This window comes from Ailuropoda melanoleuca, chromosome 5 (genome assembly GCF_002007445.2).
Source record: "Ailuropoda melanoleuca isolate Jingjing chromosome 5, ASM200744v2, whole genome shotgun sequence".
Lineage (NCBI taxonomy): Eukaryota > Metazoa > Chordata > Mammalia > Carnivora > Ursidae > Ailuropoda > Ailuropoda melanoleuca.
Window position 1 is genome coordinate 43,837,733 of NC_048222.1, and position 14,612 is coordinate 43,852,344.

Below are 14,612 nucleotides of genomic sequence, written 5' to 3' on the forward strand. Positions count from 1 at the left end.
AACTGGGGCTTCTTGTAAAACCCGGCGAAGGAGCTGAAGGGCCAGGAGGCGAGCAGGGGGAGGGGGGAGGCTGATGTGGCAATCCTGCGGGTAGGGCGAAAGGGGGAAGGAAGGTCAGGAAATGATTAACCGGGCCGGGCTGGGTAGTGGTTAGAGCAGGGCACCTCCCCGCAGCGCAGTCCTGGAGGAGCCCAGGGACGCCCTCCTAGTCTCTTCTCACGCCTTCTCACCCCCCCCCCCCCCCCCACACACACACCCTCCACCACGACTCGGCTTCTTCCGCACACTCCTCTGCCGCTGGGTGTTCAGTCACCTGGGAGATCTTTGCCCACCCTTTCCCCCCGGTAATATTTTGGAATTAAAGCTTTTCTATCACTTCCCAAGTTTTATTTGATTGCTTTCAGAGCAAGCCCTGGTCTGGAGATTTTATGACAGTGAGGCGTTGTCAAATCTTAGCTCTGTTGCCTACTTGATGGCCAACTTTAGCAAGTGTCTCTAGTCCTCCCAAGCTTTTGTCCTCTTTTTTCTTTTAATCTGTAAAACTGTAAAAATAAATACTTGTCTCACAAGGAAGATGTGAGAATTCATGAGAATTGCCACTATTTAGCAGATAGCCAATAATTTATAAAGCCTTTTTTTAATAGCCCGTGAGGGTGTAATACCCTATGAAGGGAGTGGATAAACAATAAATCGGACCTTTGCTTAATCTGAACTTCCAGCCCTCTCTGGTTCTTCTTCCAAGGCCTGGCCAGACCAACCTCTGGTTCTCTCTGGACAACTACCCCCCATTTAGCATCCATACCCTCTCATTTAGCCATAGAGCATGCGGTGACCCATGTCTTCTTCCATAAACAGCGTGCAGTGCTTCTTTTTTCCACCCTTGGAGAGACTCAGTTTCCTTATCCTCTAGACCTCAGCTTAAATATCACTTCCTCAGAAAGGCCTTTCCTGACCCCACTCCACCCCCAGGTTACCTCCAGATATGTGATGCCCTTGTCTGCCCTCACACTCTGCCTTTTTAAAACACTCTTCATGCATGTAATTATTTGTTTAATGTCTCCCCCTTGAAGGTCCATAAAATAGCAAAAAAAAAGTCTGTATGGTTTCCTGCTATATTCCTGACATAACGTGTGGAACAAGGAGGATGTCCAACAAATAAGTGTTCAATAATGAATGAGTGGTCGATTAACAATGTCTGCCATGGGCGGGAGCATAGGAAGTGGCCGAGCATATGTCAGATATTTGCCTCTCCTCCTCAACCCCCAGGTAATCTCTAAATTTCCTTTTGGCTCTGACTTTATCATTTTAACGGCATTAGGAACGTGAAAACACCTAGGGTGTAAACTGCTAAAAAGAAGAAGGAGGAGGAGAAGAAAGAGAAGATTTCCATTAGCGTCTTCTCCTCCAACCAGAATTAAAAATTCCTCCGAGCAGGGACCCTAATTTAGTCATCACTGACTGCTAAAGTCCCCAGAGGGCGAGCTATGACTTTCAAACAGTCCAGAGAAGCTGGGCAAAAATCAGAAAGGCCCTCCTGGGGCTTTCACTAGATTTCCCTAAAACTAGAGAGAGAACTTTCCTGTGTCTCTGAAAGTTTTCATTTAAAAAAAAGGACAAAAAACAAAACCAAACCAAAACAACAACAAAAAAACCAACCCTTCGCAATGAGTAAATGTGTCAAACTCGGGAAGACCATGGGGCACACTGGGAAACCCGCTTTCTCAGTCCCTAATCTCTTCGGCTACATATAACAACATTCGCTTTTTTGTTCTTGGCCCGCACCCCTTTGGCGCGGAGGAGCTCTGATACACCAAGAGCCCTAGTGGTGACCAGCCAGCCTCCAGCTCGCGCGCTAGGAACGCCGCCGCGGGGATTCCCCGACCAGCTCCCTCCCTCCCACCCCCGCCCCAAGGCCCGGGCGGGGTATGGGGGCGCTCCTGCCTAGAGCCGCGCGGGTGTGTTTTCAAAGTTTGCACCTTTACAGGAGAGGAATACACGATTTCGACCATGCTATCAAATGTTTCTCTTCTAAAAGATTATATATAGGGGTTGCCGAGAGGGGACGTCATACGTTGCCATGGAAAAACGATCGGGGAAAGGTCTCAAGATCGGGGAAAGGTCTCAAGGTTGCTGTGACCTTCCCCTAGCCTTTACACTTGGGACTTGTAGCAGAATCCGGGGTCCCGAAGCAAGGATTGCAAACTGACCAGGCCCTGGGGAAGACTTAGCTCTGACCATCCCCACGCAGGCAAGGCTTATTGGAAGCACCCAGAGAGCTGAGTTAATTATTTACCCTAGAGATTTTTTCCTAGGAACAAAGCCTCCTTGGGAAACCAAAGTTAGATCTAGAGAAGGCTCGGTGAATATTCCGGTGGGGGGGGAGGGGGAGAAGGGGAGGGGACAGTGCCTCAGGGACTCTTTTATCACCTGGTTTAATTTTCCAAGAAGCACTTATCTGATACTTCCTTGCTTGCCTACTTTTTTATCTATTATCAGTCTCTTCCATGAGAACAGAGACCTTTCCAGTCCTGTTCGCTGCCTGACTTCCAGCTCCTGGAATTCGGCCTGGTATCTGGCAGGTCCTCGCTAACGATCTGAATGACTGAATGAGGGGCGCCTGGGTGGCACAGCGGTTAAGCGTCTGCCTTCGGCGGCTCAGGGCGTGGTCCCAGCGTTATGGGATCGAGCCCCACATCAGGCATCTCCGCTAGGAGCCTGCTTCTTCCTCTCCCACTCCCCCTGCTTGTGTTCCCTCTCTCACTGGCTGTCTCTATCTGAGCCTGCTTCTTCCTCTCCCACTCCCCCTGCTTGTGTTCCCTCTCTCACTAGCTGTCTCTATCTCTGTCGAATAAATAAAATCTTAAAAAAAAAAATGAATGACTGAATGAAGGGAGGTGGGCGTGGCCTTTAGCCAGCCTGGGCTCCCTGCGGCTCTCAGGAACCACTGCGGTGTCATTCTCCCGCTTCTTCCCGTTTACCCCTTTGGCACAAACTCCCTGCTCAGAATTCTTCAGTGGGCTCCCCATCTCTAGCAAGATAAAATCAATAGAAAACCCACCTGCCGTCACAGTCACCTGCCCCTTCTCCTTTGCTAAAGTTTGCTTGCTTGCTTATTTTATTTAATTTTCACTGTTCCAGGGCTACTGAAAATAGCTCCTTCATTATAGAAAACGTGCTTCCTTACACCTCTGTGTGCTTCCCACCTGTTTGCCTTTTACCTGGTCAGCTCTTACTCCTTCCCCATGAAGCATATAATCTCAAGGAGATTCTCCATCACTCACCTAAGCAGACTTTTAAACTCCTGCCCCTAACCCCACCACCCATTCTGTCCCCTTAGCTTGTCACATAGCGCTGTTACTTTCTGTTTACCGCTCAGTCTCCCATGGGAACAGATGCTTTTCTTTTTCTCTATGGATACTAGGCACCTAGTTTAGCAATTGCAGGTATTAAGAAAAGAACGTATTTGTTGATTAAAGGTTGAAAATGCCCCTTTTGAGAGTGATTATGTCAATCATTACATGAGTACCCCTAGGTACTCACAGAAAGAATTGCAATTAGGTAACAATAGAAACTTAAAGTTTATTGGGCTCCAGCTAGGTGCCAAATACTAGATCAAGTGGTTTTCATTTCTTCTTTAAACCCCACAACAAACCTGAGAGTTAGGTATTATCATTTTCATTTTGATGGTGAAAGCACTAAAGCTCAAAGAAGGTGAAATAAGTGCACAATTTTACACAATTAGTACTTGGTCTTTTGTCAAAGGTGGTAGAATTTCACCCCTCATGCACTTGGTCAGCTAAAGGATTTTGCAGTATTATGCGGGGTTAGCTGAAGTCCCTAATAATGAAGTCTCTTAAGCACCATAGGACATAGAATAGCCTTCTGAGTAACTAAAGAAAGAATCATTTCATACCACTGTAAAAATCATTATGTCATCAACATCTTTGTTTGTACTGCTTTTAATGCTTTCTTCTTCATCACTGAAATGTGAACTTCACAGTACTTTCAGGAAGGCCATGAGAAGGTTCTGTTGTTTAAAGACCCACTTTGCAGATAAAGTACTGAACGATTAGGCAAAAACAGTGTGGTCCTAGCACCAAACAACTGTGACAGTGAAGGAATTACTTCTGTCTCTAGGCCCTCGTCTCCCATCTGTAAAATCAGGGAGTTGAATTAGATGATCCCCAAGGGCCTTTCCAGAGTGGCATCCAGTGATCCTCTGACAGCTCCTGGCCACGCAGTGACCCTGGCAGAGTCAGGATGATCCTTGTATCCTGTGGCAGAGACTGCTGGCTGTTCACCCCAGACCTGGTTCTTCTCCTCCTGGGTTCACAACTAGAAATTTCTCAGCTTCCCTTGTGACTAGGTGTAGCCATTTTTAGTCAATGGAGTCTGAGCAGAAATCCCGAGGATCAGCCTTGGCCCGCAGTGTGGACAGCTGCCCAAGAGAAAAATATTTCAGTGTCCAGTTTTGTTTATCAACACTGAAGGAAGTGGGGGAAATATATTAAGTCAGATCTGGAAAGAAATGTGGGTCTCCTCATCTTCCAGTCTGCTCTTTCTGTGTTCTCTCTTCAGCCATTCATTCATTTCTCAACAAATGTTGTCGGTGGTCCTGGCACATGCCGGGCTCTGAAGATACAGGGACTCAGAGCCTGCTGCTACGTGGGGTCCTCCTCTACTAACATCTCTTTGCCACTATCAATGGAAAGTGTTGTGGTATCACTCCTTTCCCCTTGCTTGTTCGTTGCCTTCCATCAGAGCCTTTGAGTTTCAAAGTGCCGTCTAGACGGGGAGCTTTGAGCCTTCTTACATGTAAAATGGCTACGTGTAAAGGGCCTGTCTTGGTGCTTGGTATACAGGAGATCCTCAATAAATGTTTGTTTTCTTGATGCCTTGTCAAATAGGATTGATGTGGAAGATGAAGGATGATGGCTTGAAATCATTGATTCTAGTATAGTTGGCACAGAAGGTTAGATTTTTGTTCTTTTAAAGCGATCTGGGCCAGACCATTCAATAAATATCACTGAAGCTCAAGGCTCGTGGGATACAAAACTGATGCTCAAGGCGCATGGGACACACAATGTCTCAACCTTAAAGGGACGAGGAAGGGCAAGAGAGACAGACCAGCAAGTAGGCAATTGCAACACAGTGTGATAAGTGCTAGGAGGGGAAGTACAGGATGTTGCTTAGCCACAAACAAGGGGCAACTAACCCAAACTGGTGGGTGGGGGTGGGAGGAAGCATCAGGCAGGGCTTCCTGGAGGAAGTGACATATGACCTAAGACTTGATTGATAGCAGGTAAAGTGTGGTAGGGGAGTGGGGCATAGTGTCCTAGGCAGTGGGAACTGTATCTGCAAATGCTCAGAGGCTTGGAGAGGATCTGAACCTGCCAGTCTGACTGAAGAGTCATGTGGAAGGAGCTAGAAAGCTGAACGATGAGGCTGGGAAGTAGGCAGAAGACAGACAGTGTAGGGCTGCTGACTCCCCAAAACAGAGAACTGCCAACATAGAGAAGTCTGGGGCCCCACGACTCTGGCATCTTTTAGGGTTGCACTTTGCTACCTCCTAGGAAGGGGGAGAAGGGTACAAAGATGCAGAAAGTAAAGAGATAAGAGGATAAAGAAAGGCACTAACAGTTATTAAACACCTATAAGATGTTGGACTGCATTAGTCATATGGAAAACGCAAACTAAATCCACAGTGCATACCTACCTAGAAACAAAGAAGCAGGGATTAGAATGCAGATGTGACTCCCCTGTACCCTAATTGTGAAGGGAGACTGTGTTTCAGAGGAGCTTACAACACACTGAAAAGGAGAGGCTCATGCACTTTAAGCTTGGAGAACCTCCATCCCTGCTTTCCCCTCTTCTTTCCTAACCTTAATCAGACCTGACAATTCAGCTATCTGGAATATTCAGCTAACCAGAAAATGAGTTTCTCAAATTCCAGAACATAGTCCCCAGCCTTTCTGTGGGGTGCCTGATGCACTGGAAACGAGCCGAGGTTTGGGGCCAGACTCAGATCCTGCTTCTGCCACTGGCCTGCTGTGTGCTTAGGCCAGCAGCCTGACTTCTCTGGAGCCTCTCTCCATGAAATGGGAATAACAGCAGTTGCTTCCAAAATGGTGACTTGCCTACTTAATGCTCTGTCTCCCTTGGCCAGATACTTCATGTTTGGAAAGAGAGAACAGGGATTCATGTGTTATGATCAGAACCATTTTTCTGAAGTTGCCAACACCCATAACTTCTGCATTTATGTAATTACACATCAAAGGTTATGAGCATATTTTATAATTACCTCCTCTAGAAAGCTCTGCTGTGGCCGACCTGGTTATAAATTGGCAAAGCATGGGAAAAAAAGGTATTTAACATTATTACCTAAAGAACAATGATGGGAAAGTCGGGAAAAGGCATTAGAGCCCTCTTGGCCATTCTCAGTTACCCGTGGAGTGGCTGGTGCTTTCAGGCTGGAAATGGAGACTAGAAGCAGGAAGACTTCACGGAAAATTACCCTTCTTCAGAGCCCTTTGGGCAAAATGATTAGAGAGCTGGAAAGGTCAGGAGTTCCACAGAGGAGGAAACTGCTCCCAGAGAGGTGTCACGCTTGTCCAGCACCCCGCACAGCCCTCTGGTTAGCTCCTGACACCCCAGTGCTCCTCACTTGCTGAAGTCTCTGTAAAGCCAAGCTTTCGTGCACTTCATCTGGCCCTTCCTGTGCTCAGGATGTTGGTGCCACTGGGGAAAGTGAAGGCTACAGAGGGGAAAACGCTGGATACAGCAGTCCATATAGAAGACACAAATAACTTCTAGACTCAAGCCAGTGGGCCCTCCTAACGCAGCAGCACCCCAGCATCAAGTCCCTGGCGTCTGTGAGGCTCTCAGGGAATTACGTTACTCTGGTCAAGCAGTGTGTGTTAAGCAGTGAGAAGCTCAGCGGAAAGCTTCCTCTGGAAGGACATACAAGAAATTGGTAACAGCTGTTGGCCCTAGGGAGCGAGGCTGGGTGGGAGCCGAGGAGGGAAGAAGGGCAATTCATTTTTCACTGTACACCCTTTTATTTCTTTTGAGTTTTGTACTACTGGTTTTCAAAAAGGTAAATTATATTCAAAGAAAAAAATGTAAGGCATATGTGATTCCCCACTCAGAGAAACGTGCACTGCGCCATAGGAGGGAGAGCTGGCTGGGTCTTGAGAGTCAAATTCGCTTGGCTTTGAGTCCCAGCTAATCCTGCTACTTCCCAGCTGTGTATCCTAGGACAGGTTACCTACCTTCTCTGAGCCTCATCTAACTACAATGGGGACAATGTCCTTCATGGACTGTTGTGAAGGTGAATGTCATAACCTAGCACCTCTTTCAGAGCCTCACCAGGTACCCTTCAGAATGCTTTCTGTCTGTATGTTGATTCACCTCAGGACAACCCGGAGGGATTCTACCATTCTTCTTTTCCTGCCCATCTTACAGATGAGGAAACAGGCCCAGAGAGACTAAGAAAATTGCTTAGAGTCTCACAGCCCCGCAGGCCACCTCTCCAGCCTGACGCTTCCCACTTTCACTCTGCTGCCTTGAAATGTTACATCTTCTCCTTCTCAATAGGGAACTTTTAAAAATGTTTACATTTTTAAACAAGGCCCCCCCCCAAAAAAAATCTTTATAATGGTAGGCTGCTGGATATGGTGATAAGCTAGTGAGGACAGTGCTGGTTAAGGAATCCTCAAAGCAGAGAAAAAGAAAGGCATACGTGCGTGTGCACGCACACACGCACGCAATCAGTTCTAATGAAGTTAAGAATTTTGCAATCAGAGGATGTAGTTAAATTGTAGCATATGTGTAATTTTCCCCTTTTATACTTTATGGAGGAGGACACCAGAAGTTCTTCAGAATTTAAGGCCTCTAAAAACATTAATAGGGTGGGGCAAACTTTTAGGTGGGGTTGCTTCCCCCACACCCTTCAAATGGGTCCCAGGCTGAGTCATCTGCTTACATTGCTGATTCTGCTTGTGGTATCCACAGTAGGTGTTTTTATGATTGACATCCTGATATTAACTTGTCTGTGGCCATTTACCTCTTTTTCTTATAATTCAGTCAAAGGTTCCAGTGGATTGAACCCCCAGGCAATCAGGTTCTTAATTTCATTGAGTTTTTATTGCACGTAGGAGAAAAACTCATCTGCACTTCCTTAAAAAAGATTTTCAAAGTCAGAAATGAGCTTGAATTTGTAAGGGATGAAGGCCGTTACTTTGCTTTGGCTGAGTTGAAAAGACTTCTTCACCACGCTCCAGAATGTGTTTCCTTTCCCATTCCCCCTACCCACGTCCACCATCTCCTCCCACCTCAGGACTCTCTGAGTTTCCTACGGTCACCCTCCACCCCCAAATCAGGCCACTCCTTCCTCTGAATCTCTCCCACAGGCCTTTACCGTCTTATCCTCAGGCTGTGCTAAGATAGGGAGTTCCCGCTACTGGAAGCAATCGTCCTCTTTGTGTCCCCCACTGAGTGCCCAGCCTAGCAGCAGGCAGTGGCCAAAGGTAGGAACCACAAAGATCTCATCTCTGCCTCCCACGGCCAGCTCTCACTACAAACTTTGGTCATCTCTTCCTGCCTATGCTCTATCAGAAGCTTTCAGCAGCTCCCCACTGCTCCCAGAAGCAAGCCAGACCCTTCCCTGGCATCAAGGCTCCCCTACCCTTGGTGCTGACGCACCTGTCTTGTTTCTGTCCACACTCCCGCGTGGGCGGGCCTAATTGCTGATGCAATCTTGAGGGCTCTTGTCCCGGCTTCTCGCTCAAGGTGGTCTCCTCTGCCCATTTCACCCCAGCCTGTGGGAAGTCTACTAAGGCACAACACAAAGCCTGTCTTCTAGAAACATTCTTCCCAATATCCATCTTATTCATATCTTTCTCTCTCTTTCCCTCTTTCCTTCCCTTTTCTTCTCCTTCCCTCCTCCCTTTCTCCCTCTCCCCCTCTCTCTCAGACACAGTGCAATTGATCTCTCCACTTCATCCAGTTCCCATGGACAATGCTTGTCCTTTAGAGATAGCACTTATTTCAGTCTGCTTTGGAATAGAATTCTTCACAGTACCTCACAGCTAGAAATTGCATCCCTGGAATGCAAGAGCTACCCATTCCTCATTCATCTGCACATTTATCATGGCCCCAGGGTTTTGCATATGGTAGGTTCTCAATAAATGTTTGGCCTGTGAGTACAGCAACTTGATGGATAAAGCTTCAGCTTTGGCAAAGGACAGAACTGAGTTTGAATCCCCTCTACCTCCTACCAACCATGTGACCTTGGACCTACTCTCTTTGAACCTTGTAGGACCAAAGCTGTAAATTAGGGGCTGTAACAGTGATGACCCCACTGGGTGGTGAGAAACGATTAAAATAATGTGTGTAGAACATGTAACTCTTGCCATTCATAAAGTAGGTTCCTAATAAACATGAGTCAGCAGCTTCATCCTTTGCACACTTTTGAAGCCCTACTTTTGCCATGGACCCCCTGGAGTGGATATCTGGGGAGAAGACTGCTGTTATATTTGCATTGGAAGATGAAGATAACTTCCTTGAAAACTGGGTTTGGTTACAGAGGGGATGGCAAAGACTGAAGGATTCAGAGGAAAGGGGTGGTGGCCTCAAACTGGCAGCCCCAGGCCCTGTAAGAGCTGTGCTACATCCTTGCCAGATAAAGAGGTAAGACGCTGCCCAGGAAATCAGCCCCTCCAGTCTCATTTATGGTACATGAGCCCCTCTAAGAAACCTTTCCCAAAGCCATCTCCATACCTTCATGTGAGCCTGGGTAACTGGAGAAAAGGAATGACAGCTTGGAGCATGGAGAAAGAACATTTTCAAAGGAACTTGGCCAGTGTGTCTCTGGCACTGGGGTGTGGGGAACAGAGGCCCAGGAGGGCAAGACTCTGAGAAACAAGGAAGCCCCTCCTATCATGGAGACACTCACGTTTACTCAACAGCCTTCTGATCTCACCTTGGCTTCCAGGAGCAGCATCCTGGCAGGGGTGATGTGGGACAGGGTATAGTGTAGGGTGGAAAGGGTGGGGTGGAACAGAGCAGTATCCTCTGTTTGGCAGCTGTGGTTCTCAGTACACAGTAAGTGGGCGTTCTGATGCATGTCAGTCTCCTGAGAATTTGGGAAGGGCCATCAGCTCTTCTCAGCGCTGAGCTCCCTCCAGTCAGCTGATCTACTTCCTTCTGTGCACCATCTCCACCAGCCTGTCTGAAACATAGGTCCCTGTGATGGGACAGTGTTGTGGGACTGGCGCTGGTAGTGACACTAGTTTGCAAAATACTCATTGTGGGGGGATTTGAATGCCACGTGGCAACCTTTCCTTTGGAGTTCGGATCTTGGACTGGGATTTTTGGCACTTGAATAACTTTTTGAGATCCTCTAGTCCAACCCACCCTTTTACAGATGAGTGACGAAACGGATACCTAAAGAGTCCAAGCCAGATCACCATGTTCAGGATATCAAATCACCAGAGAGAGAACCCAGGTCTCCTCATCCCTAGTCCAGGGTCTTTATTCTGTTTCTCTCTAATAGCCCCATAAAGGCATTTTGGTGTGGTATGATGAAGGTGTCACCACATGGATGAAAATCTGGATTTGACTAGAAAGCGTGAATCTTGTTCTAACCTCAAATTGGAACCCCTATTTACTTCTTGCTTGACTTGTAGCTTCTCATTCCTATAGGGTGATATGCTGATGGTATAGATTCATACTCAGATGGAATCTTGGGGTGAAGTTGGGGAAGGTTCAAGGCATGAGAGTTTTGGCTTGCTCAGCCTGCTCTTTTGAGTGCTGGCTAGGCAGGCAGGCAGGCGTTCCCTCCCGCCTTGCTTAAAAGATCTCCAGCCTCTTAAAGTCCAAAGGAGGCTGGTGTGTAATGAGACACTCCTGGGAGGTAGCACTGGCACCTCTCCCAGGGAAAGGAACAGAGTGAATGAAAAACTAACAGTAAATCATATGGGTTCAACAAAACAAAACAAAACAAACCCACAAGTAAATGAAATTGGCACGGGTATGACAGATGGAAAAGCTAAAAGGAGGGAGGATGTCAAAAGGACTGATGAAACTCAGTGAGTAAGGGGAAATCCATTCTCTCATTCAAGAGATCTTTAACTGAACACTTAATTAAACCAGGTATAGTTCTAGACACTGGGGAAATCAGACCAAGAAGAGACCCATGTAAGCAGCCCAGAAGAGGAAAACTCAAAGTCATGGACAGGTTCTCAGTTAAGTGGAAAGTGAGGATAGAGGACAGTGGGAGGAATGAGATCTTTAAAGACCTGTTTCGATTTGAAGAGGATAACATCTGCACAGATAACATTTTTTTAAAACCTGGAATAAAGGAGGCAAAAGGAGATGCAATTTGAGAGCCACTTTGAACTACAAGGACTAAATGAAAGTGTGTGCACTGCATGCTGGGATGTCATTCACATAGCCCAAGTACTAACTGGAGCACCTACTTCTCTGGCCACACCAGGCTCTTTGCTGTTTCTTGCTGTCACCAGATACATTCCCCTACTCTGCCTTTAATCCATCAGGGTCCTCTCCCCACCCCCATGAATAGAACCATTTAGCAGATACATAAACAAGCTGAAAATACTCTGACAGGAGAAGAAACAATATCCTAGCAAGGACCCTGTCTAATTCATTTTTGTACCCCAGTGCCAGGCACAGAGTAGGCATTTAGGGAATGCTTGATGAATGAATGAATGTCATTGCTAGGCACTGAGAAGGCCAAGTTTTTAAAATCAGAAATGTTACCGTGACTGTAACTTACGTAAAAGGTACGTTTAAAAAATGTTTTTAAAACCCACTGAAAAATATTAACAGCAATGGAATGAGGCAAATATAGGAGATTTTCTTTTTCTCTATTTTCTGCATTTTGTGTACTGTGGCAATATTTTTAACAGTGAAAAGGTGTATTTTAATCCCATCCCTGGCCTGCTTCCTCTCCCCCCCAAAAAAAAGAATTGTGAGAATTATAACTTACTACCTAATTTTCAAAAAATTTTGTGCTATATAAATTATGAAGACTGAAAAAACATGACCTCAACTTCATAATGCACGCAAAATAAAATGTATCACATTACTCTGGTGTGTTTGATGATATGCGTGATCACCGGGTAGCTGGGCATAAACAGCACTTCTCATAAAATGCTTTGATTAGTAATTACTTGACACAGCCAGACCGGTCCTTTTGTCAGAGCATGGGGGAGGGGAGGCAGGAACTGGGCCAAGGGGGTTGAGACTCTGTCTGCCTCACTGGGGCCCCCACTTTTCTGGCAGAGAACTTCAGGGCCTGGTTGCTGCACGGACCTCTGATAGACGGAGATGCAGGCCCCCAGGTGTTGACAGCAAAGCAAGACAGCAACTGGGCCTGCTCAGGCTTCCTGAAGTAGCTTTTCACCCCAACTGGAGTGGTGCGACCACCCCAAGCCCTCCTTTCCTTCCCCTCCCAGGGTCTGCTTTCTGAATATGAGAAAGCCTGTAAGATACTGCCTGAAATATCAGTATTATTTATTAAATAATAAATAATAAAATAAAATAATAAGTAATAAAATTATTCCAGCAGTGCATCCGTTGCTTTTTAGAGGGCTAGAGGAGGGACACATTCATTCACAGGGCAGATACTTACTGACAACCAACAATGCACCAAGCATATGAAAGATCCTAAAGGTACAGTTCTTCTTTTCATCATTACCTAGATGTTATTATCCCCATTATACAGATAATGAAAAAGGCTCAGAAAGGTTAAGTAACTGGCCACAAGTGGGTGGAGGGGGACTAGAGGAGGTTAGCAGGAGTGATCCGAACTCAGTTCTATGGGACCTGAAAAGCTACTCTCCCCACACTAGGCCCTTAGCACAGCAGAGCTTTCCAGACTTGGTGTTTGAAGTCTCTACGACCATCAGCAACCGCTCTGGGTCTCATTCTCCTTGTTTATAAAAATACAGGGCTTGAGAAATATGCCTTCCAAGTGTCCTCCCCTCACTAGATTCTTTCTCACAGTGTTTCCTCTTCTTGCCTTTGTAGAAGCTCTGCGGGACGAATTCTGGAATCCTCGCGGGCTGCGCGGAGCAGTGCCAGGCACTCGGGCTTCTCCTGGGATCGCCCCTAGAGGATGTCGGTGGTGCGGAGGGTGCCGGGGCTCCCGGAGAGCCGAGCCAACGTAATCACACGGTCCAAGTCGACTTTAATTACCGCTTTAACTTTTTTTAAAAAATGGATTTAGAAAACATTCTCACATGCCTTCCCACGCTCCATGCTACGGGAACATTTAATGATGGGGACCATTTGTAGCCTGAAGACCTACGGGCTTTATGAGTCATGTTTTAAAATTGGATTATATTTTACTTCCTTCACCTCAGTTTCTTTTAGGCTTTGTGAGGCCACTTGGTCCAGTGCTGATTTCGCAGGGCTGCCGAACTCTGATTAGAAAACAAAGTATTTGCCTCTACTTATTTTTATTACAATGGTCCATTTTTGGTTGGGTAATATATGCGCACGGGATGACATTCAAACGTCACTATAGAGTTTTCAGTAATTACCATATGACCCAGCAATTCCATTCCTTGGTAAATATTTCCCTAAACTGAAAACAGGTGTTCAAACAAAAACTTTTATGCAAATGTTTAAAGCAGCACTATTTACAATAGCCAAGACGGGTAAACCACCCAAATGTCATCAAGTGACAAAGATAAACAAAATGTGGCTTATCCATACCATGGAATATTATTCAGCCATAAAAGGAAATGAAGTACTAATACATGCTACTACTTGGATGACCTTGAAAACTTTATGCTAACTGAAAGAAGCCAGATACATAGGGCCACATATTATGTCATTCCATTTATATGAAATATCCAGAAGCAGCAAATCCAGAGAGATTTCTTATCTGCAAATTAGTGATGGCCTGGGTCTGGGGGATGGCGGAAATGGCAAGTGACTGCTAGTGAGTATGGGATCTCTTTTTGGGCAATAAGAATATTCTGGAACTAGATAGTGGGGATAGTTGCACAACATTGTGAATGTACTAAATACCCCTGAATTGTACATTTTAAAATAGGTAAAAACAGTAAATTTTAAGTGTATTTTGCCACAATACAAATACATAAGGTTTATTTAGTTTCCCTTCCTAAAGACAAAAAGAACTATTAGCACTCTATCTTTCCAGAGATTATTATTGTATGTATATATGTGTGGGTAAAAAAATATATATATATACATATATGCATATATATACATATATATACATATATACATACATATATACACACATATACGTGTGTATGTATATATATATATATTTTTTTTTTTTAAGAATTATTTGTGGGGCGCCTGGGTGGCACAGCAGTTAAGCGTCTGCCTTCGGCTCAGGGCGTGATCCCGGCGTTATGGGATTGAGCCCCACATCAGGCTCCTCTGCTATGAGCCTGCTTCTTCTTCTCCCACTCCCCCTGCTTGTGTTCCCTCTCTCGCTGGCTGTCTCTATCTCTGTTGAATAAATAAATAAAATCTTTAAAAAATAAAATAAAATAAAATAAAGAATTATTTGTGGGGCACCTGGGTGGCTCAGTTGTTAAGTGTCTGCC